The following is an 18,759-nucleotide window of genomic DNA, read 5'->3' as shown; positions in this document are numbered from 1 at the left end:
CCCAAGAGAATTCCAGAAATCCTTTGACAGTGTCGATCATAGTAAATTATGCGAAATACTCAAAGATACCGGAGTACCAGGTCACCTCATTCATCTCATATGGAGTTTACACTGTCACCAAGACGCCGTCCGTGAGAACTATGTATGGAACAACTAAATGGATCAAGATTCAGAAAGGGGTACGGCAAGGCTGCTTATTATCAACTTACTTATTCAATCTGTATGCAGAACACATTACGAGGAATGCTGGGCTAGATGAAGAAGAAACCGGAATTAATGTAGCTGGGATAAATATAAACATTCTTAGATATGCAGATGATACTATACTGTTAGCAGAAAGTGAAGAGGAGTTGAAGACTGTTGCTGAGGGTGAAAGAAGGAAGTGAAAAAGGTGGTCTTAGGCTGAATGTTAAGAAAACGCATATTATGGCAACTACACATCATTTCATGACGTAGAGGAGGAGAAACAATGGAGGTAGCGTCTAAGTTCAATTACATCGGTTCCCTGATTTCTCCTGATGGTGACTGCAGCCACGAAATCGGGAGACGCTTGCTGCTTGGTAGAAAGGCAATGTCAAACCTGGACATGGTTTTAAGTAGTAGAGATATAACTTTAGCGACAAAGATTCGTATTGTAAGGGCTATGGTCTTTCCATTTGTGATGTATGAGGCATGGACCACTAGAAAGACGGAACGGCGGAGAATTGACTCCTTTGAATTGTGGTGTTCGAGGAAACTTCTTAGAGTCCCATGGGTGAATAGGTCAGTAGAAGAGCAAATGAAACCAGAGTGCTCTCTGGAACGTCTGATACTAAAACACATCACGAGAAGACATGGTTCACTGGGGGAAACACTAATTTTGGGGAAGATGGAAGGCACTAGAAGAAGAGGACGTCAGAGGATGAGATGGATCGATGGCATCACAGGAGTAATGTTTTCCAACGTGGAAAGCCTGCAGGAGAAAGTGCAGGATAGAAGAAATTGCCGGGCTGTGGCTCAAAGGGTCACGAAGACTCGGAACCGACTAAACAAATAGAGAGAGAAGGGTATAAATTAGGAGTGGCTGTTACCGCTGAAACAACCGGTTTTCGGATATACGAATTTTTCTCGAGCCAGTTTAACCTAAATTTTAAAACCGCTCAAAGTAACTGTTTTCTGGAATAACCGATTTTTCAATTCTTTATTCCTATTATTTTCTGCAATAAACGTAAATATCGAACAAAGACTGAGAAATTTTCAGCTACTAATTTTCAAGATACATTGAATGAAAATATTAAATAGGCAAATAAAAGAAAAGTTAGTCCGTCCGTGAGTTTTCTGATCACAGGATTCCCAATGACCCATCATTCTTACGGGGTACTGGTACGTCTAAATGGTGTAAAGTCCCATCTTTCTCAATCTCCACCGTAAACTTGGTTTTTTTCATCCCACAGGGAATTAGAGCACTCGGAGAATGATTTAAAGAGAATGGTTTCATCTCACGCCAAATGAGGAAGGGCAAGCACAGCTACACTACTGGCCATTAAAATTGCTACACCAAGAAGAAATACAGATGATAAACGGGTACTCATTGGACAAATATATTATACTAGAACTGACATGTGATTACATTTTCACGCAATTTGGGTGCATAGATCCTGATAAATCAGTATCCAGAACAACCACCTCTGGCCGTAATAACGGCCTTGATACGCCTGGGCATTGAGTCAAACAGAGGTTGGATGGCGTGTACAGGTACAGCTGCCCATGCAGCTTCAACACGATACCACAGTTCATCAAGAGTAGTGACTGGCGTATTGTGACGAGCCAGTTGCTCGGCCACCATTCAGCAAACGTTTTCAATTGGTGAGAGATCTGGAGAATGTGCTGGCCAGAGCAGCAGTCGAACATCTTCTGTATCCAGAAAGGCCCGTACAGGACCTGCAACATGCGGTCGTGCATTATCCTGCTGAAATGTAGGGTTTCGCAGAGATCGAATGAAGGGTAGAGCCGCGGGTCGTAACACATCTGAAATGTAACGTCCTCTGTTCAAAGTGCCGTCAATGCGAACAAGAGGTGACCGAGACGTGTAACCAATGGCACCCCATACCATCACGCCGGGTGATACGCCAGTATGGCGATGACGAGTACACGCTTCCAATGTGCGTTCACCGCGATGTCGCCAACCACGGATGCGACCATCATGATGCTGTAAACAGAACCAGGATTGATACGAAAAAATGACGTTTTGCCATTCGTGCACCCAGGTTCGTCGTTGAGTACATCATCGCAGGCGCTCCCGTCTATAATGCAGCGTCAAGGGCAACCGCAGCCATGGTCTCCGAGCTGATAGTCCATGCTGCTGCAAACGTCGTCGAGCTGTTCGTGCAGATGGTTTCGTCTTCGTCTTGCAAACGTCCCTATCTGTTGACTCAGGGATCGAGACGTGGCTCCACGATCCGTTACAGCCATGCGGATAAGATGCCTATCATCTCGACTGCTAGTGATACGAGGCCGTTGGGATCCAGCACGGCGTTCTGTATTAACCTCCTAAACCAACCGACTCCATATTCTGCTAACAGTTATTGGATCTCGACCGACGCTAGCTGCAATATCGCGATACGATAAACCGCAATCGCGATAGGCTGCAATCCGACCTTTATCAAAGTCGGACACATGATGGTACGCATTTCTCCTCCTTACACGAGGCATCACAACAACGTTCCACCAGGCAACGCCGGTCAACTGCTGTTTGTGTATGAGAAATCGTTTGGAAACTTTCCTCATGTTAGCACGTTGTGGGTGTCGCCACCGGCGCCAACCTTGTGTGAATGATCTGAAAAGCTAATCATTTGCATATCACAGCACCTTCTTCCTGTCGGTTAAATTTCGCGTCTGTAGCACGTCATCTTCGTGTTGTAGCAATTTTAATGGCCAGTAGTGTATAATAATAAGAAGTAACACACTGAGGACAATGATGACAACTTTAAATCAGCCATGTTCCTTCCATAAGCCGGGAAAGTGTCTTTTAATATAGGCAGATTGCTTACAGAAATAAAATCAAGGTTATCTTCCGTCCACCAGTGAAGTGCTTCGCCCTGGTGGGATCCGTGAAAGACTTACTACTGAAGAAAGCGGGCAGTTACGAAATTCCCTGTGAGTGTGGTGCTGCATATATAGGCCAGACGAGACGGAAGTCTTTGGCAAATCTTAAAATCATCAGTAGCAGAACACCGTATTTCCATGGGACACTCAATGGAATACATTAGAACAAAAATTATAGCAGTCAGTTTACTGTTTTTGGGATTCAGTAATCAAAGAATCGTTAGAAATAAGTCTTGCCGATAACGTTACAAATCGTGACAACAGCTTTTTAACTGGATAAAAACTGGAATCCTGTAATTAAGATTAACCGACGGGATCACTTGATATTCAATGATTAGATCGTCTCTTTCTTCCACCACCGAGGGCAGCACACACAACTCGCCTGTCCCGCGGATGTCATCACGTGATGCATGCGCTGAAAGAAGCCAGCACATTTCGCATGTCTGGCATAAATACTGTGAAAGCACCTGGGCTTTTCAGCAAAACCCAGGCGATCATTGTAGGCAAAACCACCCCTTCCTTTCGCCTCCTTGATTTCTACATCACCATCTATGGCTGTCCTATCGCCCTCCCTCCCACTCTTAAGTACCTTGGCGTCACCCTCGACCATCGCCTCTCCTGGACTCCCCACCTCTGGACAATCCAAGCCAAGGCACGCTCCCGACTCAGTCTCCTCAAGCTCCTCTCCGGCCGTACGTGGGGTCTGGACCCCTCCACCATCCTCCACACCTATAAATCCCTCATCCACCCTATCCTTTGTTATGCCCATCCGGCTTGGATCTCTGCCCCCCCTACCTTTTATAAATCCCTTCAAATCCTTGAACGCCATGCTCTCCGCCTCGCCTATCGCATCCGTCTCCCCTCCCCCACGCGGATCCTGTACGATCTCATCCCCTTCCCCCACCTCCTCCTCTTCCTTGAAAGTATACGGATCCTGTACACCTCCCGCAAACTCGATCCTCCTCATCCGCTTGTCTCACCCGTCCTCTCCCACCCCCGCCCGCTGCCGTGCCTGTATTCCCATGTCCCACCCGGTCTCCATCTCTCCACCCTCCACACCCTCTCCCAAGGTGGCTTCCGCCAGCTCCCCCTCCCTGATGATGTCCTCCTCCCCTCCATCTACCCCTCCTATCAACTTTGATCTTCCCCCCCTCTTCCTGTGTCCTTTCCTTTAGGCACCCTCCCTCCTTTCTCTTTCCTTTTCCCCAATCCCCTCCCTCCTTCCCTCTTCCTGCGGGCTTCCCCTCCACCTTCCTCCCTTCCCCCTATCTCCCCTGCCCGTGGCATCTGCTCTCCCCTCTCCCTCTCCCACCCCCCCCCCCCCCACCCTCCTCCTCTCTTGGCAGGTCCCCGGACTCGTACACGGTTAGTGAACATTAGCGCGCTGGAGATCAACACTTCGTGTTCTGTGTGTGCTTAAGTGCTTCAGTGTTATTTGTTTTGTGCACCTACGTTCACGTGTGACAATTTTCGTCTCTGTCTGTGTCCAAGTGTATGCACAATTTTATCTTGGACTCTACGTCCGTGAACGGCACCTTGTGTTTTAAAAAGTGTTTGTCTCCGTTTATATGTCCACCCTGTTTATTCTCGAAATGTCTTCATTTGTCTATTTGTGTTTCTCTGCGGCCCAAGAGCGGCGTAGTGTGCTGCTGCAGGCCTGCCTGTAATACAGGTTTCAAGATGACAATAAAGGAAAAAAAAACTGGGCTTTTCAGTAGTTGTCTATTCGCCTGTAGACGGTCGGACGTCTCTAGGCCGAAATATCGTGGCGGAATATTGACGGGAGCGGGCAGCACGCCCGAAAATTATTGGAAGATTTGGCTGTTTATTTCCGAGTATGTGGCGATATCTGAGTGTGTGGTCAGGCAGGAACCTAAGAGGACAGCTTTAATTGCTGCGACTGAAACGAGTAGAAATAAAATACATTTTCTTCCTTCTCGCAAATATTTGGCTCTTTATTCTGAATATGTGGCGAATGAAACGAGCGGCAATAACGTTCATATTCTTCCTTGTCACAATCTTGACAGCTATTATTGCGGCTGTCGTCAAAATTACATGTCCGTGGGAAGTCTTGTGAGATGAGTGTTATCCTTGGCCGAATAACGTCACGAAACTTGTATATGTTGCCAGAGATTATGTCGATGTCTCTGACTACATCTACATGAATTCTCTGCCAGTCACTTGACGGTGTGTGATGGAGGGCACTTCCAGTACCACTAAGAGATAGACATACAAGCATTCTACACTCCTGGAAATTGAAATAAGAACACCGTGAATTCATTGTCCCAGGAAGGGGAAACTTTATTGACACATTCCTGGGGTCAGATACATCACATGATCACACTGACAGAACCACAGGCACATAGACACAGGCAACAGAGCATGCACAATGTCGGCACTAGTACAGTGTATATCCACCTTTCGCAGCAATGCAGGCTGCTATTCTCCCATGGAGACGATCGTAGAGATGCTGGATGTAGTCCTGTGGAACGGCTTGCCATGCCATTTCCACCTGGCGCCTCAGTTGGACCAGCGTTCGTGCTGGACGTGCAGACCGCGTGAGACGACGCTTCATCCAGTCCCAAACATGCTCAATGGGGGACAGATCCGGAGATCTTGCTGGCCAGGGTAGTTGACTTACACCTTCTAGAGCATGTTGGGTGGCACGGGATACATGCGGACGTGCATTGTCCTGTTGGAACAGCAAGTTCCCTTGCTGGTCTAGGAATGGTAGAACGATGGGTTCGATGACGGTTTGGATGTACTGTGCACTATTCAGTGTCCCCTCGACGATCACCAGTGGTGTACGGCCAGTGTAGGAGATCGCTCCCCACACCATGATGCCGTGTGTTGGCCCTGTGTGCCTCGGTCGTATGCAGTCCTGATTGTGGCGCTCACCTGCACGGCGCCAAACACGCATACGACCATCATTGGCACCAAGGCAGAAGCGACTCTCATCGCTGAAGACGACACGTCTCCATTCGTCCCTCCATTCACGCCTGTCGCGACACAACTGGAGGCGGGCTGCACGATGTTGGGGCGTGAGCGGAAGACGGCCTAACGGTGTGCGGGACCGTAGCCCAGCTTCATGGAGACGGTTGCGAATGGTCCTCGCCGATACCCCAGGAGCAACAGTGTCCCTAATTTGCTGGGAAGTGGCGGTGCGGTCCCCTACGGCACTGCGTAGGATCCTACGGTCTTGGCGTGCATGCGTGCGTCGCTGCGGTCCGGTCCCAGGTCGACGGGCACGTGCACCTTCCGCCGACCACTGGCGACAACATCGATGTACTGTGGAGACCTCACGCCCCACATGTTGAGCAATTTGGCGGTACGTCCACCCGGCCTCCCGCATGCCCACTATACGCCCTCGCTCAAAGTCCGTCAACCGCACATATGGTTCACGTCCACGCTGTCGCGGAATGCTACCAGTGTTAAAGACTGCGATGGAGCTCCGTATGCCACGGCCAACTGGCTGACACTGACGGCGGCGGTGCACAAATGCTGCGCAGCTAGCGCCATTCGACGGCCAACACCGCGGTTCCTGGTGTGTCCGCTGTGCCGTGCGTGTGATCATTGCTTGTACAGCCCTCTCGCAGTGTCCGGAGCAAGTATGGTGGGTCTGACACACCGGTGTCAATGTGTTCTTTTTTCCATTTCCAGGAGTGTATTCGCCGAAGAGCATTTACAATTCAAACATGCGTGCACAATCATAGGATGTCATAAGGAGATTGTTTCAAGGGAAATTTCCTGATGTTAAAGTTTCCAATCCAAGTACGACTCATGGACTGGTAAATAAATTTCATGAAACGGGAAGTGTGCTTAACAGGAAACATATACATTGAAGCGCAAAAGAAACTGGTATAAGCATGATTATTCAAATACAGAGATATATAAACAGGCAGAATACGGCACCGCGGTCGGCAAAGCCTGTGTAAGGCAAATCTTTGCTGCAGTTGTTAGATCTATTACTGCTGCTACAATGGCAGGTTATCAAGATTTAAGTGAGTCTGAACATGGTGGTATAGTCGTCGCACGAGCGACGGCACACAGTATGTCCGAGGTAGCGATGAAGTGGCCATTTTCCCGCACAACCATTTCACGAGTTTTCCATGGATATCTGGAAAAAGATCCTGCAAGAACGGGACCAACGACGACTGAAGAGAATCGTTCAACGTACAGAAGATTTCAGTGCTGGGCCATCAACAGGTGGTAGCGTGCGAGGCATTCAACGAAACATTATCGATATGGGCTTTCGGAGCCGAAGGCCTACTCGTGTACTCTTGATGACTGGACGACACAAAGCTTTACGCCTCGTCTGGGCCTGTTGACGACTGAAAACATGTTGCCTGGTCGGACGAGCCTCGTTTCAAATTGTATCGAGTGGATAGACGTGTATGGGTATGGAGACAACTTCATGAATCCATAAACCCTGCATGTCAGCAGGGGGCCGGCCGAGGTGGCCGAGGGGTTCTAGGCGCTACAGTCCGGAATCGCGCGACCACTACAGTCGCAGGTTCGAATCCTACCTCGGGCATGGATGTGTGTGATCTCCTTAGGTTAGTTAGGTTTAAGTAGTTCTAAGTTCTAGGGGACTGATGACCTCAGAAGTTAAGTCCCATAGTGCTCAGAGCCATTTGAACCTTTTTTTTTTGTCAGCAGGGGACTGTTCAAGGTGGTTGAAGATCTGTAATGGTGTGGGATGTGCGCAGTTGGAGTGATCCAGGACCTCTGATACGTACAGATACGACTCTGTCAGGTGACACGAACGCAAGCATCCTGTCTGATCGCCTGCATCCATTCATGTCCATTGTGCGATTCCAGCAGGGCAATTTCACACCCCACACGTCCAGAATTGCTACAGAGTGGCTCCAGGAACACTCTTCTGAGTTTAAACACTTCCGCTGGCCACCAAACTCTCCAGATTTGAACATTGTGGAAGATATGTGAGATGCCTTGCAACGTGCTGTTCAGAATAGATCTCCACCCCCTCGTCCTCTTACCGATTTATGGACGCCCCTCCAGGATTCATGGTGTCAATTTCCTCCAACATTACTTCAGACGTTATTAGGGTTCATGCCATATCGTGTTGCGGTACTTCTGCGTGCTCGCGGGGGCCCTACACGATATTAGGCAGTTGCAGGAGTTTCTTTGGCTCTTCATTGTATAACCACGTTCAGTACTCGAAGAAAAAACTCTCGATAACATTGGGCATGCTTTGGAAACGTTTCCTGGAAAATCAGTCCAACGTCTTTCTCGGCAAATGGGAATTTCCTATATCTTTGTTCAAATAGCTACTAATTTCCTTAAGTTACAGTCGTATTAAATGACTACAATACAACAACTTAAACTGGGCGACCGTGCAAAAAGGTTGTGGTTTCGTGAATAATTTTGAATAGGGTGAATGACGAAGAAACTGGCCCACACCTAACTTTCTTTTCGGGCGAATCACCTATCTGGATATGTTAATTCACAAAACAGGCCTTACTTCAGTCCTGAAAAGTCTGATGTAATACACGAGACACCGCTGCATTATCAAGAAATGAGAGTGTGATGTGCTATTAGACTTAAGAGAATAACAGACCCGTTTTTTCCCGGAAATTAAATCAACAGCGAAAGATATGTGAAAAACATTTTGTGCTCATTTTCTTGCCCAGTTAACTGAGAGAGGACGTACTTTGGCGATCTTTTAGAAGGATTATAAGACAGTACATACTTCTCGTTACAGAAAATTCGTGACATGTTTCAGGATAGAGTTAACAGAAACAACATATGGCCTCCTCGTTTCCCCAGCAGTTTTTATCTCTGGGAGGCACTAAAGGAGAAAGTGTACAAATCAAATCCAGGCACTTTAGATGAACTTAAAAACCGACATTCGTCAAGAAATTGCTGTCACTTCTCAGAGGGAACAGCAGAGATAACGAGCAATTCCCTGAGCAGTTGTAGGAATGTTTGAACAACGAAGTGTGGGAATTGCAGGATGTCCTTGTTCGATATGATGATGATGACGATGATGAAGTACCATACTCCGAGGAGTGTAGGCGACGATGTGGGAGGCCCGCACCGCTGACTGGCCATACGTGAGTAAATTACTTTTCTTTCTAAGTATTTATGTTATGTATGTTAGGGAAAACTGGGCGACAAACCGTACTATACTTACTGCGGACTTTCTCTCACCCGCGCCACATCAGCCGGCTACTTCTGCCGTCCGTACGCAGCGAAAGCGATTGCGTTAACGACTGGTCATCCCCTAGAACAAAGAGACAATAACTGATAATATTCTGGTACAAAAAACATGTGCTCTCTGTTGTATCGTGTCGAAGTAAAAATGCAGCTATGATTTACACTACTGGCCATTAAAATTTCTACACCACGAAGATGACGTGCTACAGACACGAAATTTAACCGACAGGAAGAAGATACTGTGATATGAAAATGATTAGCTCTTCAGAGCATTCACACAAGGTTGCCGCCGGTGGCGACACTTACAACGTGCTGACGTGAGGAAAGTTTGCAACCGATTTCTCATACATTAACAGCAGTTGACAGGCGTTGCCTGGTGAAACGTTGTTGTGATGCCTCGTTTAAGGAGGAGAAACGCGTACCATCACGTTTCCGACTTCGATAAAGGTCGGAATGTAGCGTATCGCGATTGCAGTATATCGTATCGCGACGTTGCTGCTCGCATTGGTCGAGATCCAATGACTGTTAGCAGAATATGGAATCGGTGGGTTCAGGAGGGTAATACGGAACGCCGTGCCGGATCCCAACGGCCTCGTATCACTAGAAGTCGAGGTGACAGGCATCTTATCCGCATGGCTGTAACGGATCGTGCAGCCAAGTCTCGATCCCTGAGCCAACAGATGGGGTCGTTTGCAAGACAACAACCATCTGCACGAACAGTTCGACGACGTTTGCAGCAGCATGGATTATCAGCTCGGAGACCATGGCTGCTGTTACCCTTGACGCTGCATCACAGACAGGAGCGCCTGCGATGGTGTACTCAACGACGAACCTGGGTGCACGAGTGGCAAAACGTCATTTTTTCGGATGTATCCAGGTTCTGTTCACAGCATCACGATGGTCGTACCCGTGTTTGGCGACATCGCGGTGAACATACATTGGATGCATGTATTCGTCATCGCCATACTGGCGTATCACCCGGCATGATGGTATGGGGTGCCATTGGTTACACGTCACGTCACGTTACATTTCAGATGTGTTACGACCCGTGGCTCTACTCTTCATTCGATTCCTGTGAAACCCTACATTTCAGCAGGATAATGCACGACCGCATGTTGCAGGTCCTGTACGGGCCTTTCTGGATACAGAAAATGTACGACTGCTGCCCTGGCCAGCACATTCTCCAGATCTCTCACCAGTTGAGAACGTCTGGTTAATGGTGGCCGAGCAACTGGCTCGTCACAATACGCCAGTTACTACTCTTGATGAACTGTGGTATTGTGTTGAAGCTGCAGGGGCAGCTGTACCTGTACACGCTATCCAAGCTCTGTTTGACTCAATGCACAGGCGTATCAAGGCCGTTATTACGGTCAGAGGTGGTTGTTCTGGGTTCTGATTTCTCAGGATCTATGCATCGAAATTGCGTGAAAATATAATCAGATGTCAGTTCTAGTATAATATATTTGTCCAATGAATACCCGTTTATCATCTGCATTTCTTCTTGGTGTAGCAATTTTAATGGCCAGTAGTGTATTCAGCTTGTTGTCCCAGTTACGTTTCTTTCGTTGTATGTACCTTCATAGCAATGAATAAACCTGTAACATGGAATCGCAACAATGTAAACACAAAACACATGGTAATGTAACAATCCTTTCTAGTGAGTACATACCCATGCAGTGCATGCTCAAGTATTCTTTTAGACTTGAACCACAGTTTCGCTACATGCTTCTGTCATGTGCTGAAAGCTTTCAGTTCCTCGTTTAGATATAACACTACTGCTTTTCTACCTACTTTCCTGAGAATATATATCTTTCTACTTGTTTTAGTTGTCCATTTTACTTTGGTAATCATCATTTTCACAACTGCGTCAAGGTCATTAGATCTAATGTATTTCCAACATGAGTAGGGTTCCGAAATATCTGTTTCAAGCATAATTTGTAAATTATTGAGAATGACAACTTATTCGGGAGAAAGCATTCATATATGTATATCACATCAAACTGTACAGAAAATACTTCTTTTAAACCAATAAGGAAGTTCCAGAATCTTTAGAAATGGGCAAAGGTGGGGGAAAAAAAGGAAAGGGAAACGGTTGTACACGAGTCCACTATTTTGAACCTCGTTACTTTCATAACTTCAGACACATAACCAGCACACAACAATGTTCTGGCGAAGCATCTGACTTTATGCTAAAACTTCGATGTCTCATTAAAGCTTTAACTACTGATATGTCATTACGTGACGTACCTGTACAAATCGCACCAAGGATTGTTTTTATATCTTCTATGTGCCGTCACCTTGAAACGGCATGCAGATTATGATATGAAGTGCATCATGGTGACCACAGAACACTAAATCACCAGAAAAGCGAAGCCTCTGTTGCGACACGGAAACAGAGACTGACAGTAGCTCTCAAGTGGCCCGCCAGTGAACTTCGAATTTGGAAAAATATGGCGATGTGATCTATATTCCTGCTTTGCGAAATACGAATACTGCAGTGCATACGGCGAGAGAAGAGCTCTGGCAGTTGACGCGGCCTTGGCGCACGTGCTTCACGCATCCACGACGGCCAATCATATCGTGATCTTCTGTTTACGTTACCATGGCAACGCCCCAGTGTTGATGTATTGCTGGGCGACCGCAGCTGGCTCGCAGCCCGTCCTTGTCGAATATTAGCAACTGTGCTGCCAGCTGTCAGAGCTCTTCTATTGAAGTACGGACTATATACGATACTATTTTTCATTTATGCATTATGGTCATTTATATTTTAGTCTGACGTAAACTGTATATGATTGTAAAACTCAGTATTCCAGTAATGAGATACTGCATCTGTAACACATTGCAGTTAACAATTGCTTTTTACAGCAAATATCCCCAGAGCCAAAGATCACATGGATTCACATCAGGTGATCTTGCAAGCCATTATTCTGGAAACCATATTCTCAAAGAGATCAGGTTTATTTGTTGCCATTAGATGTGTTATAGGTAGGCATTTAGTAATGTTTCAGTGGATGTCTTGATACGCTCACCACTAATAAAACTGTAAGTTTCTCAGTAGACTGTTGAATTATTAAAATCTCCACCAATTATTACAGTAAGACAGGGGAACATACCCACAAGTGAACTAAGGTTTTCTCTAAAGTTCTCAGTTACATCACGAGGCTAGTCTGGTGATTAGAAAATAAGTATAGGTTCTGGCTCAGTTTTCATAAATTAGCTCACTCGCTTGTTCACTAACTCACAAAAACTTACAGAGAACCTACACTTATCTCCTACTATAGTTCAATTTTTAGGTCTCACTTATTTTCATTAACATGTATATTTTTTAATAAGTTACTTAGAAAATTAAGAAAAATGAATATTATATTGGATCATGCTGCATATTATAAAGAAATTATTTTTTTTCTCACAGAAGGTAAACTTAAGAAAATAAATTTAATTTTTTTTTATAAAAGGTGCACATAAGAAAAAGATTTAATTCATTCTCACAAAGAATAATTCATACAAAAATTCTATTGACTCACTAGTTCAGTGTATTTTGCTATAAAAGGTGAATGTAAGAAAATAAATAAAAACTGTTCTATCCCTTAGCCATAATTTTTCTAATTCTTCCTTCTTGAGCAGCCATAAGATTTTATGAACTGTCGAATGTACATGTCTTTAGTGGTCTTTTACCCACAATTCTACCACAATCGCATATAACCTTAATTTTCTGGTAATAAGGTACACACTCTGTATATATATATTATGATATCCATCTTCTTAATACTTATCTTAATGAAATTCATCAATATTTTAATTCATATAATTGCTGCACTGCTTTCGCTCTATAGTATTATCTATTTAAAGATTATAAAATTTAATAAAAAAATTAAATTAAATAATTTCACACAGTGAATTCCAGATCATGAAATTCATTATTTCTGTTTTTAAGTTACTTCAATCCTTTATATTTCAGTTTCATCTGCCCTTCAACTAATCCAGAATCCCAATCATAATTAATTTAGAATATCTATCTGGTAAAATAATCTTAAACTCATTATTAAGTCTCATACAAATATTTTCCCCATATCTAGTATTTAAATATTCACATCCTGTAATATCATATGAAACATTTATCTCTAACTCACACACCTTTTTAATCTCCTTCAAGACACTTGCGTTGTTGAGGTTCTTGTTTACAATGTCCATTCATGTAGAACAATTTTATTAGATCTTTTTACGGTCATAGTGTCAATATGATAATGTATCTATTTAATTTTCCAAAACAAATCTTTTGTCATCAAGAGGAGTCAATGCTGTTTTGTATACACTCCTGGAAATGGAAAAAAGAACACATTGACACCGGTGTGTCAGACCCACCATACTTGCTCCGGACACTGCGAGAGGGCTGTACAAGCAATGATCACACGCACGGCACAGCGGACACACCAGGAACCGCGGTGTTGGCCGTCGAATGGCGCTAGCTGCGCAGCATTTGTGCACCGCCGCCGTCAGTGTCAGCCAGTTTGCCGTGGCATACGGAGCTCCATCGCAGTCTTTAACACTGGTAGCATGCCGCGACAGCGTGGACGTGAACCGTATGTGCAGTTGGCGGACTTTGAGCGAGGGCGTATAGTGGGCATGCGGGAGGCCGGGTGGACGTACCGCCGAATTGCTCAACACGTGGGGCGTGAGATCTCCACAGTACATCGATGTTGTCGCCAGTGGTCGGCGGAAGGTGCACGTGCCCGTCGACCTGGGACCGGACCGCAGCGACGCACGGATGCACGCCAAGACCGTAGGATCCTACGCAGTGTCGTAGGGGACCGCACCGCCACTTCCCAGCAAATTAGGGACACTGTTGCTCCTGGGGTATCGGCGAGGACCATTCGCAACCGTCTCCATGAAGCTGGGCTACGGTCCCGCACACCGTTAGGCCGTCTTCCGCTTACGCCCCAACATCGTGCAGCCCGCCTCCAGTGGTGTCGCGACAGGCGTGAATGGAGGGACGAATGGAGACGTGTCGTCTTCAGCGATGAGAGTCGCTTCTGCCTTGGTGCCAATGATGGTCGTATGCGTGTTTGGCGCCGTGCAGGTGAGCGCCACAATCAGGACTGCATGCGACCGAGGCACACAGGGCCAACACCTGGCATCATGGTGTGGGGAGCGATCTCCTACGCTGGCCGTACACCACTGGTGATCGTCGAGGGGACACTGAATAGTGCACGGTACATCCAAACCGTCATCGAACCCATCGTTCTACCATTCCTAGACCGGCAAGGGAACTTGCTGTTCCAACAGGACAATGCACGTCCGCATGTATCCCGTGCCACCCAACGTGCTCTAGAAGGTGTAAGTCAACTACCCTGGCCAGCAAGATCTCCGGATCTGTCCCCCATTGAGCATGTTTGGGACTGGATGAAGCGTCGTCTCACGCGGTCTGCACGTCCAGCACGAACGCTGGTCCAACTGAGGCGCCAGGTGGAAATGGCATGGCAAGCCGTTCCACAGGACTACATCCAGCATCTCTACGATCGTCTCCATGGGAGAATAGCAGCCTGCATTGCTGCGAAAGGTAGATATACACTGTACTAGTGCCGACATTGTGCATGCTCTGTTGCCTGTGTCTATGTGCCTGTGGTTCTGTCAGTGTGATCATGTGATGTATCTGACCCCAGGAATCTGTCAATAAAGTTTCCCCTTCCTGGGACAATGAATTCACGGTGTTCTTATTTCAATTTCCAGGAGTGTATTTCAACTGTATAGACTTCATATTTTTCACTTCAAATCTTATTAATTTTTCTGTACTGTTCTCTGATGTTAAGCAAACCATCTTTTAATCTTCTAAGCTTATTCTATTTTTAATAATACAGATATAAATTTTTTCACTTTTTTTATCACCAACTTTATAAGCATAAAAACAACAAAGTTCTGCCACTGCTTTGTTTAGTTATTTTTCCTTTGCATTCGCCTATCATTTTGTCTGAAACTTTCTTGTTTATTTGTAGAATTCCATAAATACTATATTTTGGATAATCACTTGTATGAAAGTAATCAATCAACAATTTCATGTTTTCATGATTTGTAAAAAAACAATTAAAATCGCTCAAAAGAGGAAAGGCCTCTGGACCTGATGGGATACCAGTTCGATTTTACACAGAGTACGCGAAGGAACTTGCCCCCCTTCTTGCAGCAGTGTACCATAGGTCTCTAGGAGAGCGTAGCGTTCCAAAAGATTGGAAAAGGGCACAGGTCATCCCCTTTTTCAAGAAGGGACGTCGAACAGATGTGCAGAACTATAGACCTATATCTCTAACGTCCATTAGTCGTAGAATTTTGGAACACGTATTATGTTCGCGTATAATTACTTTTCTCGAGACTGGAAATCTACTCTGTAGGAATCAGCATGGATTTCGAAAAAGACGATCGTGTGAAACCCAGCTCGCGCTATTCGTCCACGAGACTTAGAGGGCCATAGACACGGGTTCCCAGGTAGATGCCATGTTTCTTGATTTTCGCAAGGCGTTTGATACAGTTCCCCACAGTCGTTTAATGAACAATGTAAGAGCATATGGACTATCAGACCAGTTGTGTGATTGGATTGGAGAGTTCCTAGATAACAGAACGCAGCATGTCATTGTTAATGGAGAGAAGTCTTCCGAAGTAAGAGTGATTTCAGGTGTGCCGCAGGGGAGTGTCGTAGGACCGTCGCTGTTCACAATATATATAAGTGACCTTGTGGATAACGTCGGACGCTCACTGAGGCTTTTTGCGGATGAGGCTGTAGTATATCGAGAGGTTGTAACAATGGAAAATTGTACTGTAATGCATGAGGATCTGCAAAGAATTGACGCATGGTGCAGGGAATGGCAATTGAATCTCAATGTAGACAAGTGTAATGTGCTGCGAATACATAAAAAGAAAGATCCTTTATCATTTAACTATAATATAGCAGGTCAGCAACTGGAAGCTGTTAATTCCATAAATTATCTGGGAGTAGGCATTAGGAGTGATTTAAAATGGAATGACCATATAAAATTAATCGTCGGTAAAGCAGATGCCAGACTGAGATTCATTGGAAGAATCCCAAGGAAATGCAATCCGAAAGCATAGGAAGTAGGTTACAGCACACTTGTTCACCCACTGCTTGAATACTGCTCAGCAGTGTGGGATCCGTACCAGATAAGGTTGACAGAAGAGATAGATAAGATCCAACGGAGAGCAGCGCGCTTCGTTACAGAATCATTTAGTAATGGCGAAAGCGTTACGGAGATGATAAACTCCAGTGGAAGACTCTGCAAGAGAGACGCTCAGTAGCTCGGTATGGGCTTTTGTTGAACTTTCGAGAACGAATCTTCACCGAGGAGTCAAGCGGTATATTGCTCCCTCCTACGTATGTCTCCCGAAGAGACCATGAGGATAAAATAAGAGAGATTAGAGCCCACACAGAGGCATAACGACAATCTTTCTTTCCACGAGTTTGGAATAGAAGAGAGAACCGATAGAGGTACTCAAAGTACCCTCCGACGCACACCGTCAGGTGGTTTGCGGAGTATGGATGTAGATGTAGATACCTGCCATTTCGCCAGTGGTTTATAATGGTTAGAAAAGAAGGGTCACAATGGAGGAATGTCGGATCAGGGGTCCCACAAAGTTCAGTATTGGGCCAATTACCCATCCCATTATATTTTAATGATGCGTCAACTATCCTCTCCCACTGAAAATGTGACCTATGCGATAACGACTTTTAAGTTGAAGTCCAAGAAACATGCGCACAGCCATCCTTCATCCATATTTACTTGCCCTATAGGAGTGGGACTAGAACACAGATTTTGCAATGTAATGCATCTAAAATGCAAGCAGTTTCAGTCGCTCCCATAAGTTACTCCAGAATTCACAGAATCTCTTCCACCGTTAATCGTGGTAATGAAATAACCTTTTCTTCTTCTCCAAAGAAACTGGGGATAATTTTGGGCCATCACTTACACACTGGACTGAACACACAACTGCAGTCTTAAGGTGTCAGCGTCACTCCACTCCCCACACAAATACAATAAAGTTTCTCCTTTCGAGCTTAAGAAAATGCTCATAGACGGACTAACACTCCCCATATTTGACTATGGTGATGCCATTCTTCAAGGACTTTCGTACGAAAGCTCACACAGGCCGGATCTGGCGATGAATGCTTCGATACGATACATTTGTGACGTACGCGATTTCGATGATAGCACTTTAGCCTACGAACAATTTGAAACGTTCCCTTAGAAAAATTATGAAATATAAAACGTCCCCTTTGAAAAATTAGTGTATTGCTGTGATGATAAACCTCTTACGTTATTTGATTTTCAAACAGCTGAGCAAAACTGAACGTACTCAGACATTTCTCTCTTTACTTATTCTGATCATCACTAAACTGACACACAATATTTTTAGCGCAACGCAATCTGGCTTTCAATAATCCTTACAAAAGAATAGCCCTGACTAACAATAACCTATACCTTTCATGAATCACTTACCTCACAAAAATATTCGTTACTCGAACTACTGCAATACAGCGAGCGCCAATACTGCCAGCTAAATAAAATATTCTAACTACTGAAGGCACTAACTACTGATAGGCGTAGTTAGCAAATGAAAGATTTTGATAGAGAACAAATAATGTATTTACCTTAATAATGTTCAAAAGTCATCAAATATATCTATCAGTTCATACAACCATCTTTACAAATTTCCTTTTCCTGGCGGACACACGTCCAGATCGTCCGCTTACCTCTCAAAACTCTGCCATCTCTGTCCCCACATCCACCACTGCTGGCGGCTCACCTCCAACTGCCCAACGCTACGCGCTGTCCACATCCAACTGCCCAACACTACACAAGCGAGTATTCCAACAATGAGTTCAACCAGCCACAGACTGCCCACAGCACAGTCAGTGATTTCCATAAAGAGCGCTACGTGGCGTTACCAACATAAAAACCTAAACAGCCCACTTACAAATTGTCGCGGCTACGTGCCGATAAGAGTACAGACCATCATACTCTAAGTTTGCACTATTGGCTCCTCTTGTTTGCCTTCAACTTTTATTCTACTATCTGAACAGAACAGCCAAAATACTCGTTCTCAACAGAATAAAATTCTCTCTGTATCATCACATAGCAGTTTCACGTTTTCTAAATCATTTTCTGTATCAGGAACCCGACTTTGGAACAATCTTCCTCAGAATATCAGGAAAATTAAATGCCTTCCATACTTCAGAAGACAGTTAATGGTCCACCTTCTGTCACAATAGTCATCTCTCCTATATTCTGTGTAGCTCATTCTCGTCAGTCCCCACGACCCCACAACTTTTCCCCACTCTTTGTTGGTAGATGTTTCTATTTATATTCTGTTCTTTCCTAGCAGTCACTGTCAATGTCGTTTCAGTCTCCTCCTCTTCCTTTATCCATTGCACTTCCGATTATACTAGACTTGGCTTCAAACGTGCTAAGCTGGTCTACATCATTCTAAATACTC

Source organism: Schistocerca serialis, chromosome 10, assembly GCF_023864345.2.
Source record: "Schistocerca serialis cubense isolate TAMUIC-IGC-003099 chromosome 10, iqSchSeri2.2, whole genome shotgun sequence".
Taxonomy (NCBI): Eukaryota; Metazoa; Arthropoda; class Insecta; order Orthoptera; family Acrididae; genus Schistocerca; species Schistocerca serialis.
Note: the sequence above shows the minus strand (reverse complement) of the source record.